A 13,754-nucleotide genomic window follows, 5' to 3' on the forward strand; every position below is an offset into this window, starting at 1 on the left:
AGGAGGGAACTGTGAGATGGGGCGTGAGAAGAGAAGATGGGGCTTGTGAGCACGGGCGGGGGGAGGGAGCGAGAGAGGGGAAGGGGAGGAACTGCAGGGTGTTTATGGGAACTGGACTGGGGGGCTGACGACGGAGGGAGGGAGGCAGGAAAGGACAGAGGGTGGGTGGAGCAAGAGAGGGAGGATGTGGAGAAAGGAAACACAGCAGGGAGGGAGCGAAGGAACTGCAAGATGGAGCATGGGGCAAGCACGAAGGCGGGATCCTCCTCAGACTGAAACTTGGGGGTGGCAGTCAAGGTACATATTATTTTTAAAGAACTATCGAATGAAATAAAGGGATCTTTAATGTTCAACCCAATGAATTCAATCTCTTTCAGCCCTCTGTTTGACTCATGGATCCTTTGTGAGCCTCCATAAAAATTTCCAATATTTGGGCCTTTGTAGGAGGGAAGGCTGTGGAAATCTCTACATAATCTTAGATGAGGCCAGCTTAGCAGGGAGGCACTTCCAGTGAGACAAAGGGCAAGTAACAGTTAAGGTGTGGGAGGAAGAGAATGTAGCAGGGAAAGCTGTGACCCCCCGCAAGCACGTGCAGGAATCGCCCTCTCCTGCTTCCTGACCCACTGGTACTGAAGAAAAGGAGGCAAGAGGGCTTCAGCAAGAGTGCAGGAGAGAGGCATGTGAGGGGCACTAAGCAGATCTCTCCCTTCCCCACCACACAATGTGGGCTCATCATACCCCTCCTTTCCTCCTGTAAGGATGGTGCTGTGTGGGGTCTCAAGCTCTCCTCGGAGGGCTGTCATGAGCTAATGTCATGCTGAGCAAACAAAGCCCAAGGGTATGCCCATCCTAGGGACAGTTACACGGAGGGAAGCCAGCCCCTCCTGGGCTATACCATTGGGAGGCACTGACTGAAAAGAAAGGAGGAAAAGCAGTAGCGCCAAAGGCTCATACAGAAAAAGCTGGCTCGAGGAGCCTCATGAGCAAGAAGGGTTCCCTAAACACCTAAATTCAAATCACCAGCACCTAATGCAGATACTGCACAAGCAGGTCCAACCACCCTTGTGCAGGAAAAGAGAAAGCCTCCTTCACCTCCTACATTCAAGGGCAAAGTGAATATACCATCCCAGCTCCTCACCTCCTTCCCCTTGCCTTTCCACAAGACTCCTACCTTGTCCTGAGGCTGCACCCCTTTTCCTGAAGGCCCTGTTCCCATCCCTCCTCCATCGTCTCCCCCAAACAAGTGTCTTCCTGGGATCTCTCCAGGTCCTTCCAGATGCCCAGGGAAACAAAGAAGGCAAATGGACCACTTCAAGGGAATTTAAAGAAAAAAGCATCCCCCAGAGTACACACCAGCTCTGGTAAAGTGAAGACAGGGAGAGGCCAGCACAGGCCAGGGAAGTCCACCACCTCCAGTGATGATCTGGGAAGCCAGTGACCAGAGGCCAGAAACCTCCAGACTATGCACAAGGTCACCAGAAATATCCACTGGGGTAGATGGGAGGGATTACATCAACAGATGACAGGGGTGGTGGAGATGAAATCAGCCTTTTGGGAACTGTGTGTGTGTGTGTGTGTGTGTGTGTGTGTATGTGTGTGTGCGTATGTGCGCGTGTGTGCGTGCGTTCGCGCCCTCCCTGATGGTGCGAAAAAGGGAGGAAGGCAGGGAGCAGCAGGGGGAACAGAGGGTATATGAGGAGATACAGAGGTACCTTAGCGACAGGAAGGGTGCCTAATACACACTCTGAGCCCAGAGTCTCTCAAGACTCTATTCTCCCCATTCTTTCCTTCCCCTCCTCCTACCCACTCCTATTCCCCTTCCCATTTGAAAAAAGTTCTTCTTTACTTCCCAATATCTGTCCTCCATTTTACACCTTGCTTGTACCCTTAGGGATTTTCACACAAGAGAAATATTACGATATTTAACCTTATCTGTCTTGTTCATTTCACTTAAAATTATGGTCTTGAAGCATATCCATTCATCCACAGATAACTGAAATTTATCCCGCTTTATGACTGAGTAGTAGTCCGTTGTATATAAGTACCATGTTTTTAAAGGTAAAATTTGATGTGTTGCCTTAAGCCTTGTCTTCTCTACTACATCTACCAAACACAGTTGGGTAGAAATGTAAGGAAAAAGTGAATTTCAGTCACAGGCCCCATAAATATAGTTGTCAAAATTTAGTGGAGATTCCTAGAAAGGGAAAATGTTAACCATGAACCCCCTCACACACAAAAAAAGAGCTTTTCAAAAGCACCGATAATTTATGGAGTCTATTACACAATAATGTTTTTTCTTAGGATGTACACGTTGACTTCCAAATTTGACAAAGTAATGATATGTCAAAACGGAGATGGTGTGAGAAGATCAAGGCATGCCTGCACACAGAAATAAGTCAGATAAAGAAGGAATTGTGAAAGGCACAGGATAGCTCCGGAGGATGGAGCACAAAGGGGCTAACATCTGGGTCAACAGCCAGTGTGTGTCAGACAGGTTTAGGGACACTCGTGCAGCAGTTGTAAGCCAATTACAGGTGGTGAACGACCCTTCCACCCATTCTGCTTTAGTCCCAACAGTACAGACATCCACGAATCCATACTCTTCCTCTCAGGCAAAGTTCAGTGATTGCATAATATAGATATATGTCTTCATTTGTGCACAGTGAAGCAAACTACTGTCCCTGGAAGTCCCCTTCACAAAAATTTATACTTGCAAAGGCAAATATTGCAAGATTTCCATGGCAGTTTCCTCGCAAAGCTCATTAATAGGGAAAGAGTAGCATGACTAATATATCAACTGGCACATCCTAGGAATGAATACTAATCAGCCATTTAAAAGAACTAAGCAAGTATATATGCATTAATACAGAACAACCGAAAGATATATAGTACGGGTGAAAAGGGCCAAACAAAAGCAAAACATCTTGTAACATATGTTTTTATTTATGTCAGGCAAATGCAGAAACTCACCCACATATATAGTAGACTCATGTATTTAAAAACATGTACAGGTGACCAAAGAAAAGTGTATCTTTTACTTATAGTAAGTGATCTGATCTTCTTTTGATGTATGATCCTAATGAGTAACAGGGAGAAACTTAAGCTTGTCAGTTAATTGTAATTAACTCATAAAAAACTTTTGTTTCAAATATTTGTTCTGAAATGGAGAATTACAGAAAGTTACAAAAAATACACACAGCGGTCTCAGATACCTTTCACGTTGCTTATCTCAACAGTAACATGGTGTATAAAGATAGCATAATATCAAACCAAAACACTGGCATTGATACAGTATTGAACTTCCTCAGATATTTCTATCCTCATGCACTTATTTGTGTATCTATGCAATTTTATCACATGTGTAGCTTCATGTAATCGCTACCACGATGAGACCCAGAACTGCTCTTTTAGGAGGGAACCGAAATAATGGAGTAATGATCAGCAGCATCATAGGGCCTCCTCATTACTTAGAATCCATACACCTGGAAAATAACAAATTAGAAAAAAAATCAGCTGTCCAGGAATCAGGAGGGAACTCACAGGAAAATTAGAAGCTACAAAAAAGAGTTGGAGAAATACACCACAATGTAGAGAAGAAAATTAAGCAGCCTGAAAGCTTACCCCTCCTGCTGGAAAGCTATTTCCACAGACACAAGGTAAACACCCAGGGTTTGGAGCTCCAGGGACAAACAAGGGACCAGGCAGCACTTGCCTTGAGAAAAATCCTTCACCTATTATAAACTGCAACAATGTCATGTAATTTTACTCTGAAAGTAACTTCTTACACACAGTAACAACAGTTGGAGAAGGAGCTCAGTGGAGTGGCTGTCATATAGCTACAAAGTGTTCAATTAGGCACCATTTTGGGAAGGAGTTATTTCAGACTGAGCCTCAGAATGACTAAAAAACCCTGCACTTCAGGGTTCCCAGTGTTACCTTCCCCCAGTGACTAGATGGGAGACAATGACAGAAAATGGCTACGGAGGGCTGGGGATTTGGCTCAGTGCTTCTGCCACCTGCCTCACAAGTGCAAGGGCCAGAGTTTGATCCCTGGTACCAAAAACAAAAATGGCTACGGAGAAGGCACAGACCAGCCATCTCTGTGAAGCCCCGTGTAGGACCTCATCAGGCTCGGAGGGAACACAAGCCATAACAATTGTCTCACACATCCTGTATGAGGTACATTTAGCACACCAGCGTCATGTACTTTGGAGACACTAGTTCTGTCTTAGTAGCAAATCAAAAACCTATTGACAGAATACTATATAGTTAAGTGAAATAAATCAGATCCAGGATCTTCAATATCCCATGATTTCTCTTAGATGAGAAACCCAAAATATATAGAGCAAAATAGAGAGGTGGGTCTTTTGCAAAATGGAAGGGAGAGGAGGGGAATGAGGTCTTCAAAATGAATTAAGATATCTTATATACGTGTGTGCCAGCTCCCCACAAGAAATGTACACCCCTTTATGCAAAAGGCTTTTAGTCCATCTCCAAGAGTTGCCAAAGTCCTAACAGTTTCAAGTGTGCTGAAAAGTCCACTTCCAAGGTCTCCATTGAGATTTAAGGCAAACTCTTAACTGCAAGGCCCTGTACAAATGAAAAGAAAGCTAAACACTTCCAACATGCAGTGGCACAAGATAGACATCACCACTTCAAAAGACGCAAATAGGGGGACAGAAAGGAGCAGGATCAAAGCAAGAACAAAATCCAGCATGGCAAACAAATCCTTTAGTCCATGTCTATCATCTGGGGCAATCTGGGGCAAGATGTGAACTCCAAAGGGCTTTGGAGACTCTGCCAATGCAGCAGAAGTAAATGAACTGTTCTTTTAACATAAGGCTGGTTTCTGTTACTTATTTATAAATTATACCTAGTTTCTCTTCTGGCCCTTCAGTATGTTACGTTTTGTTTTATGGTTGTGGGATGGAATACAGGGCCTTGTGCCTGTTAGGTAGGTGCTCTTGCACTGAACTACACCACTATCCCTTAATCCTTTTTTATTGTAATTTTTCATATCTTATGAAAAACAGTGGAGCAGAAATTCTCATTTATTCAATGTACACAAGCCAAAGGAGCAAAACAGAATGTTATCACATGTATCTTAAAGGTTGTACACAGTTTCAATTTTAGTATATTTAACCTTTACACTTTAGAATGTGCTATGGTTAGGCTTATTTTTACAGTAAGTAACCTGAGGCTAAGAAGAAAAGGGCATTCATTATTTTATTGGATTTGGAAATGAATTAAATATTTTATCCTAGAAATTTAAATTTATGTCTTTATTTTGAAGGCAGTTTTTCATCTCATTGATAATGTGAATCAAAGTTATGATCTCAACGGCAGTTATCCGTCAGAATAAAACTCCTCTCTCAGGCTTTCATGGGAGTGCAGAGCATAATAAAGAACCTCCCCAGCCCCAGCAATATTAACCCAGTGTCCAACATGAGCACACTTTGTTTTTTTTTACAGTGGGTAGCAAAACTCCAGGTATGTCTAATTGTAACATCAATTTCTTCCACTGAGATGGAGAGACCAGGGCTTAAATGCATTCCTCTTATGAAGTCAGGATAAGATAATATTCTAGGAATGGGGAAGGCAGGAGGGGTTGAAGGGAGGGCAGGGACAAGAGGAAAACATGAGAACCAAGACCTGTCATGTAAAGGTACAAAATCCCAGTAATGAGTGTAACTTTACTGTATACCAAGATTGTACCAATGAACTCAGTAAAAAGAAAAAAAAAAAAAACCGATAATGTTCTAGGGAAAGCCAAGAAGAAAACATCTGACACTTCAAGTTTCCAAAACCCACGTTCTATTGATTTCACCCACAAAGAGTTTCCTGGAAGCAAAGTGTCTACCTTACCTCAGAAGCTGATATTTACAACATAGGACAGAACCCTTATGCCCTCGGTGTTTCTGCGAAGCCAGGGTCTCAGTTAATAGGTGTACAATCAACAGGTGCCTGCAAAGCTGCAGTGTGAAACGTTGTACTAATGAGCAAAGGTGCTAAGTGTCAAGATGGCAAGTAAAAGGAAGGCCTGTGTTCTCAGAAAAGCTGAGGCTTGGGGAATTCCCTGTAGTGAGTTTGCATTTTGCGCAGTGTAACTGTGCCCAAGTCTCAGAATTCCAGTTTCACAGAATCTGATGGTTGACAAATCTCTTAAAAGTAATTCAAGCAGATTGATAATGACTGCTTGGCACTTAGGCTGGGTAGCAGGGGTGGACTTCAAATGAGTGTATGGGATATTTGGGGACAGTAAAAATGTTTTCAAATTTAGTTGTGATAGTTGGACACAACTTATAAATTTACCAAAAACAGAATTTTGCAGTTTAAATGGCTTAAATTTTCTATACACACACACACACATATATACATGTATATATATATATATTCCCCCCCGGGGATCAATGAAACTCGGGACCTTGCACTTACACAGTAGGCAGCCCTGCTAAATCCACTGTGCTGAATCTCCTGCCATCCCCTAATATTTGTGTACTGGTTTCTAAGTTTTATTTGATTTCATATATTTATGGGTCAAAATGGGATGTTTTGAACACACACACACATATATACATGTATATATATATATATTCCCCCCCGGGGATCAATGAAACTCGGGACCTTGCACTTACACAGTAGGCAGCCCTGCTAAATCCACTGTGCTGAATCTCCTGCCATCCCCTAATATTTGTGTACTGGTTTCTAAGTTTTATTTGATTTCATATATTTATGGGTCAAAATGGGATGTTTTGATGTCCATTTATGATGTGAAAAGGTTAAACCAGACTCACAAATAAACGTATCACTTCACAAAATTATTTTTGCGGTGAAAACATTTAAAATGTATAACCTAGCAAATTTTCACTATGCAGCACCTTATTTATTATAGACACCATTTTGAACAATAGATCACTAATGATTATGCCTCCTTTCTAACTGAAACTTTGCATTCTCTGATAAATGCCTTCATTTTCCATTCCCTTCTCACTCCAACCTCTCTAGCACCCACGATTCTACTCTTCAATGAGTTTGAAATTCTTAGGTTTCACATATGAGATCATTCAGTGTTGGGCCTGGGTTTGGATTTTGCACTTAGCAGTATGTCTTCCGGGTTCATCCACACTGAACAAATGACAAGATCCCCCCTTTATAAGAAGGCTGAATAGTATTTGTTGCATATTCATTCATCTGGTGAGGGACACTTACATCACATCTATATCTTGGCTATCATGAATAGTGCTGCCATGAACAGGAGAGTACCTGTGAGCACTCTGGCATCCTGGTTTACCTTCCTCTGGATGCATACATGGTCGTGGGACTGCCCGATCTTATAGTAGTGCGATTTTTAATTTTATGAAGAAACTCCAGTTCTTGGGGACTGTATTAATTTACATTTCCACCAGAGAACACGTGGGCCCCCTTTTCTCCACAGCCTCAAAAACACTAGATATTTTTCCTCTTTTTGATAATGTCCTCTTTGATCAACAGCTTCCAGCTTTTTTCTGGTAGAGTGCACTATCAACAATGGGGGAAAAGTCAGATATTTGGATCTCCTTAGACACAGTGCCCGATAGTGAGGAAGGAAAGTTTTTTTAAAAGAAATAGTTTAGTGTTTCCAAATTCTTCAACATTTGATTTTTTAATACAGAGTCTCACTATATAGTACAAGCTGGCCTCAAATCCACAGTGATCCTCCTGTTTCAGCCTCCCAAGTGTTTGTTATAGTAAGGTGTATGATCTAGGGATGATGTAGAACCTCCAAATAATCCAAAACCACAAGGTAAGGCAAGTATAAGGGGGGACAAACCTACAGTCACCTAATAAGGTTTCAAGTATAGTCTCTTAAGTAGCATTGATCTAAAGGAAATCACGAGATGGATATGAAGTGGGACAAATTCTGATCAACCAATAAGATTACAAGTACAGCTGCCTAGGTAATATTAATTACGAGGGATCCAAAGGGGAAGCAAGTCACATAGCAAGGGTACAGGGAACAAACAAGGCTTTTCTGGGAAGGAATGGACTAGGGAGGTTTGGGTCCTCCACCCAAAGTGTTCAATGTCTACTAGAATAGCCATCACTTCTGTCTATCCCTCGGGGAACTAAGTGGGTGTAGTCGCTTCACTTTGTTTTGAAGCCTGACCTTCAATGAATGCACCTCTATCCACAGTTGTAATATGTTCTTTTCTTTGTACTGACTTTCTTGAGGGCCCAGCCCGGTCTGACTGCCTACAATATTTCTTAATATCTTAGCGGTCTATAACATTAGAATTGCAGGTGTGCACCACCACATGCGGCTCTTCAACATTTGAGATAGTAAACTGAAACATTTGGTAGTTCTTCGGAAATTCCCAAATTATATGACTCATTCTTCAGACACTTCAGTGTTATTTGTATTCTTCACTCATTATGTTAGCTATCTCAAAGACCTTTAATACTTACCTGGCAGGGGAGATACCATGATCGCAAAGGCAGTTTTCCCAGGGTGAGGCTTATCCATTACACTCTGCATGCGCAGGCCCCTGCGATTTCCCCAAATGTGGGAAACTCAATTGCATAATTTGTACTACAATAAAATCAGACTCCATATCAACCTTTCCTTCTCATCTACCGCTATTCCCCCTTCAAACCGTCCCCTTAGTGTGGAACACTCCTCAACTACCTGTCGTTCTACCCACCCCAAGTCACCTACCTCATTGCAGATCAACCAGAAATAATAAACTGTCACAGTGTGCATAGAGACTAGCAAAGGGGGGAAGTGCAACTGCAAAGACTATCATATAGAAGGATTGTAAGATTAAATCTGTCCATGCTGCTAGACCCAGAAATCATTCTTTCAGTGAAACATAGGGACAGAGTTGAAATCACTTAAAGTAAGTAACAGGTGGAGTCAATACTAGCACTGGACATACAAAGCTGAAAATTATACACGAGGAGACAATGACCTACTAAGAATCTGCACATAAACCATAAGCTCTCCTCACTTCTCTTGTCCCATAACTCCAGTGACCTCCTCAAACCGGATGGGCAAAAGAGAGATGAGTACACATGCTACAGATACACATAGGAGAATGGTGCAGCAAGGAAATGGAAGATCTTCAAACCCCTCAACTCTCCCAAGACAGAGCAGAGGGTCACAAAAGCAGAAGAAAACAAATACAAGGTATAGCATAAATCTATGAAAAGTTTTGAGAAGGGACCAAGAAAATAGATGAGCGCAAAGAGGAAAAATTTCACTCAATACGCCCACGGAGAATTTCAGGGAATTAGGTAAAAAACTGAACGAGCAAACCAAAACAGTTCAAAATCTCAGTGACAGATGCAACAATGATATAGAATCCTCAGAAAGGGTCAGACAAAAATAGCTGAAATACAAACTATATAGAGGAAATTCTAAGGCCAATCACTGTCACCTGGAAAAAGTATCCAAATTATAGAAAACTAAAATAATTTATTATCAAATTAAGAATTTAAATTAAAACAAAATTGTTTGCAAAGGCCATAAAGAAAATGAAAACTCAGCATACATTCAAAAACTAGAGAAGACAAATATACTTATCTACACAGGCACTGGCAGATGCGAATTAATTATCTTTACTCACTGTAATACATAACCCACCCTACATTTTTTCATTTCCTAATCACTGAGGTACCAATATTCAAGAGCAAAAAATTTAATACTGAAAAAAATAAAACCTAAAAGTTGAAACTTTTCCCTCATCCCTCTCCAAACACTATAGCAGGTTTTGTGTGAAATGCTAGTATGCTCAGAGATTTTTACCATCTACATTGGCTTTGTTAAGGAACAAAAATTTTGTTCCGCTTATGGTTCTAAGATAAAATGCTCACTATGTAAATAACATTGTCAGCCGACTGCAGATGAACAATTTTTGGATATCAAGTAGCATGTCTTGCTGGTACCAAAAGAAATCCTGAAGTTTAAAACAATCTCTTTTACTTCACAGCACACAGGCCATGTCAAAGTGCAACACTCAATGAGACACTGTCAGATAAGAGTTCCATGGGAATTTAGAAGTCCCTTTTTCCTTACAGTAGGAAGTTGAATCTGCTTGAAAAACCTTTGAGGAATGGCTCAAAAGGGTTGAGAGAGGTTGATGGGTCTGAGAAATGCTGGATTTTGGATACACTTTTTTATTTAGAGTGAGGAAACTTCTGGAAAAGAATAGAAAATGAATGTAAATGGGTATGATTTTTTAATCAAAATTACTGCTAAAGCTTTTATAAAGTAGCTCGAAGTATTATCCCCCACTTGATTTGGATTCATGTTGCTTCCATTTCTTATAATGCTTCAGTTTTGGTTCATGGTTTTCAAAATAAATTTCAAGCCGCACTGTAAAAAAAGTATAGATTTCATACATTACAGAAATGACAAACATGAAGACAGAGTATCAGATATTGAGGACAAAATAGTGATTACAATAAACAGCTCAAAGGAGCATAAGAGAACAAAACAAAACTAGCCAACAGCTACTGGATGACAAGAAGATCAATATAAGGCTAATAGGAGTTAGAGAAACACTAGAAGATACCACAGATGGATTCACTAACGCCCTTACAGATATCAAAGAAACATTTCCAAATATTAGAGTTGAAAATACAAGAAGTGATGCTTACAGAATAACCAATATCATGGGGAAAAAAGCTCACCAAGGATATCCTTATTAAATTCACAGATATACAGCAAAAAACCCAGAATTTTAAAAGCAGCTGGAGAAAAACAAACAATATCACATATAAAAGTAAATCAATTAGAATCACAGCAGACTTCTCAACGCAAACGCTGAAGGCTAGCAGAGTTTAGAGTGAAGCATTTCAAGCACTAAAAGCAATAACTTCCAACCCAGATTAACTTATCCAGCAGAGAAAGCCTTTGAAATAGTTGGAGAAATAAGATATTTCCAAGAAAAGGCCCAGCTCAGAAGATATAGGAGTGGTAAACAAGCCCTACAGAAAATACTCAAGAATATTCTTAACAGAAACAGTGAATTGAACTCAGTGAAAAACACAGAAGTTCAATGGATAAGCAGCAACAAAAACATCAAGAAAAGCAAAGCAAAGGATACACCAACAGGTAAAGAAGGCAATGATAGTAAAAACCAACATACCTCAGTAATATCTCTCGTTGTTAATAGCCTCAACTCTCCAGTTTAAAGACAGACTCACACACTGGATCAAAAAATAGAATTCAACAGTCTGTGGCAATTCAAGAAATTCATCTAATCCAAAAAGACATTCTTAGACTAAAAATTAGAGGATGAAAACACTTTATGTGCCTGAATCTGAAAACAAGCAAGGGTAGCAATTCTAATATCAGACTTCAGGTTAAAACTGATTAGAAGAGACAGAGAAGATCACAGCATACTAGGTAAGGGAACACTCCAACAAGAAAAGATAACATTGATAAACGTATGTGCACCAAATACTGGAGCACTTATCTTCATTAAAGAAAAACTGCTGAAATGGAAAGACTAAATAAACACTAATGCAATCATAGCAGGTGATTTTAACACCCCACTTTTGCAAAGAGATAGAACAACTAAACAAACAAACAAACAGAACAAAGTAAAGAAATTTCTGAACTGAAACACGTCCTTGAACACATGTACTTCATTAATATATACGGAGCATTTCACTCTTCCAAAACTGAGTACACATTCTCTTAAGCAGCACATGGTACTTTTTCTAAAATAGATCACATATCACTTCTCAGCCTTACTCCTCTAAAACTGAGTACACATTCTCTTCAGCAGCACATGGACCTTTTTTAAAAATAGATCAAACACTAGTCCACAAAGGCTACTTAATTAAATATATATACAAATAATAGGATGCATACTATCACTGTACAATGAAAATAGAACACAGTGACAGAAGAAATTTTAGAAAAGGCAAAAGCTCCTGGAAAATTAACAATATACTCCTAAACATCTAATCATTTCAAAGAAGAAATCAAAGAAATTAAAAATTTTCTGCAAGTTAATGATAATAAGGAAACCTCTTGCTGAAACCTCTGGGACACTATGAAAGCAATTCTGTGAGAAAAATGCATCACAATCAATGCTCACATTAGGGAAACAGAGCAAACCCAAATAAACAAGTTTATGAAAAATCTTAAGATACTTGAGAAACAATAACAAACGAGCCCCAAACTGAAATTAAGGAGGGAAATTAAAAGATGAAGTGGAAATCAGTGAAACTGAGACTAAAAAACCTGTAAAAAAATCAGTGAATGGAAGAGGCGGTTCTTTGAAAGAATAAACAAAATAGATAATTTCCTCAATATGCATCCATTTACCTATAAATGTCTCTAATTTCTCATTTTTATGGCTGAGTAGTATTCCATTTTAGTTTTAAAAAATACGTTTTTTTTAATCCAGTCTCAGACTTAAGTGATATAAATTAGACACACATGTGTAAATACCAAATAGTTTCTCTAGTGTGAAAAACTAAAAGTGTAAATAAGGACTAAAAGGTATAATACATAATGTGAAATTGGAAGAAAATGCACAAAGGGGAAGGGGAAACAGGAGGGGATAAATGAAAATCAATGGAAACAAAGTCTTTGTAGACAGGCAGGGAGGGAGCGCTTGAAGGGAGGGCAGGGGAATGGGGAAAAAACAAGAACCAAGATTGATTATGTAACGGTAGAAATATCTAAAAAGGAATGTTATTATATTGTCTACATTAAATGTGCCAATACAATTAATTTTAAAATAGATAATTTCCTAGCCAGGCTTACCACAGAGAGAGAAAAGACTCACATCAATGAAACTTGAAATAAAAAATGTGAAATCACAGCACACACTGTGGAAATCCAAAAGATAGTAACAAACTGAAAAAATTGTATTCCAACAAATTAGTAAATTTTGCACAGATGGACAGATTTCTGGACACTTGCAAACTGCCGAAGCTAACCCAAGAAGACATACATAGCTTAACACCCAATAACAAGCAGTGAAAGTGACACAGTAAGAAAGCATTTACCAACTAAAAAAAGTCCAGGACCTGATGGTTTTGCTGCTGAATTCAACACATTTGAAGATGTTGTATCACCAATACTCCTCAAGATCTACAAATAAATTCAATGGGATGAAGTGTTCTAAAATTCATTTATGGAATCCAGTATCACCCAGATCCCAAAACTGGATAAAGACCCAACTAAAAAGGAAAGCTATAGGTCCATCTCTTTAATAAACATAGATGCGCAAATCTCAGTAAGACATTAGCAATTAGAGTGCAGCACATTATAAAAAAGATGACACATCATGATCAAGTTGGTTTCATCCCAGAGATGCAAGGAAGTTTCAACATATGTAATTCAGTAAATGTAATACATCACATAAACAGAAGCAAGGTAAAATCCATATGATCATATAAGGAGGTGGATAATAGGCTTTTGACAAAATCCAATCTGCCTTCATGATGAAAACTCTCAAGAAAATAGTCACGGAAGGACCCTACCTGAGTATGATAAAAGGTATATATGACAAATCAACAGCCAGCATCTTACTAAGTGGGGAAAAACTAAAAGCATTCCCCATAAAATCAGGAATAAATCAAGGATGCTCACTATGCCTTTGTATTCCACATAGTAATTAAAATATTAGGCAAGAGAAGTAAATCACAGGGGCACATATAGGAAAAAATTCAAATTATCATTGTTTGCAGATGACATCATACTCTACATAGAAGACTCAAAGAGCTCCACCCCCCTAAAAAACTCTTAGAAT

The 13,754-nt window shown here is 39.5% G+C and overlaps 2 pseudogenes; both read left to right on the plus strand.

Moving 5' to 3' along the window:
* The first annotated feature begins 4,068 nt into the window (after window positions 1-4,068).
* Window positions 4,069-13,754, plus strand: part of LOC109118684 — a 22,453-nt pseudogene continuing 12,767 nt past the window's right edge.
* On the plus strand, window positions 8,438-8,573 carry LOC117284885 (annotated as a pseudogene).

This window comes from Fukomys damarensis, unplaced genomic scaffold (assembly GCF_012274545.1).
Source record: "Fukomys damarensis isolate Sample0158 unplaced genomic scaffold, DMR_v1.0_HiC HiC_scaffold_39, whole genome shotgun sequence".
Taxonomy (NCBI): domain Eukaryota; kingdom Metazoa; phylum Chordata; class Mammalia; order Rodentia; family Bathyergidae; genus Fukomys; species Fukomys damarensis.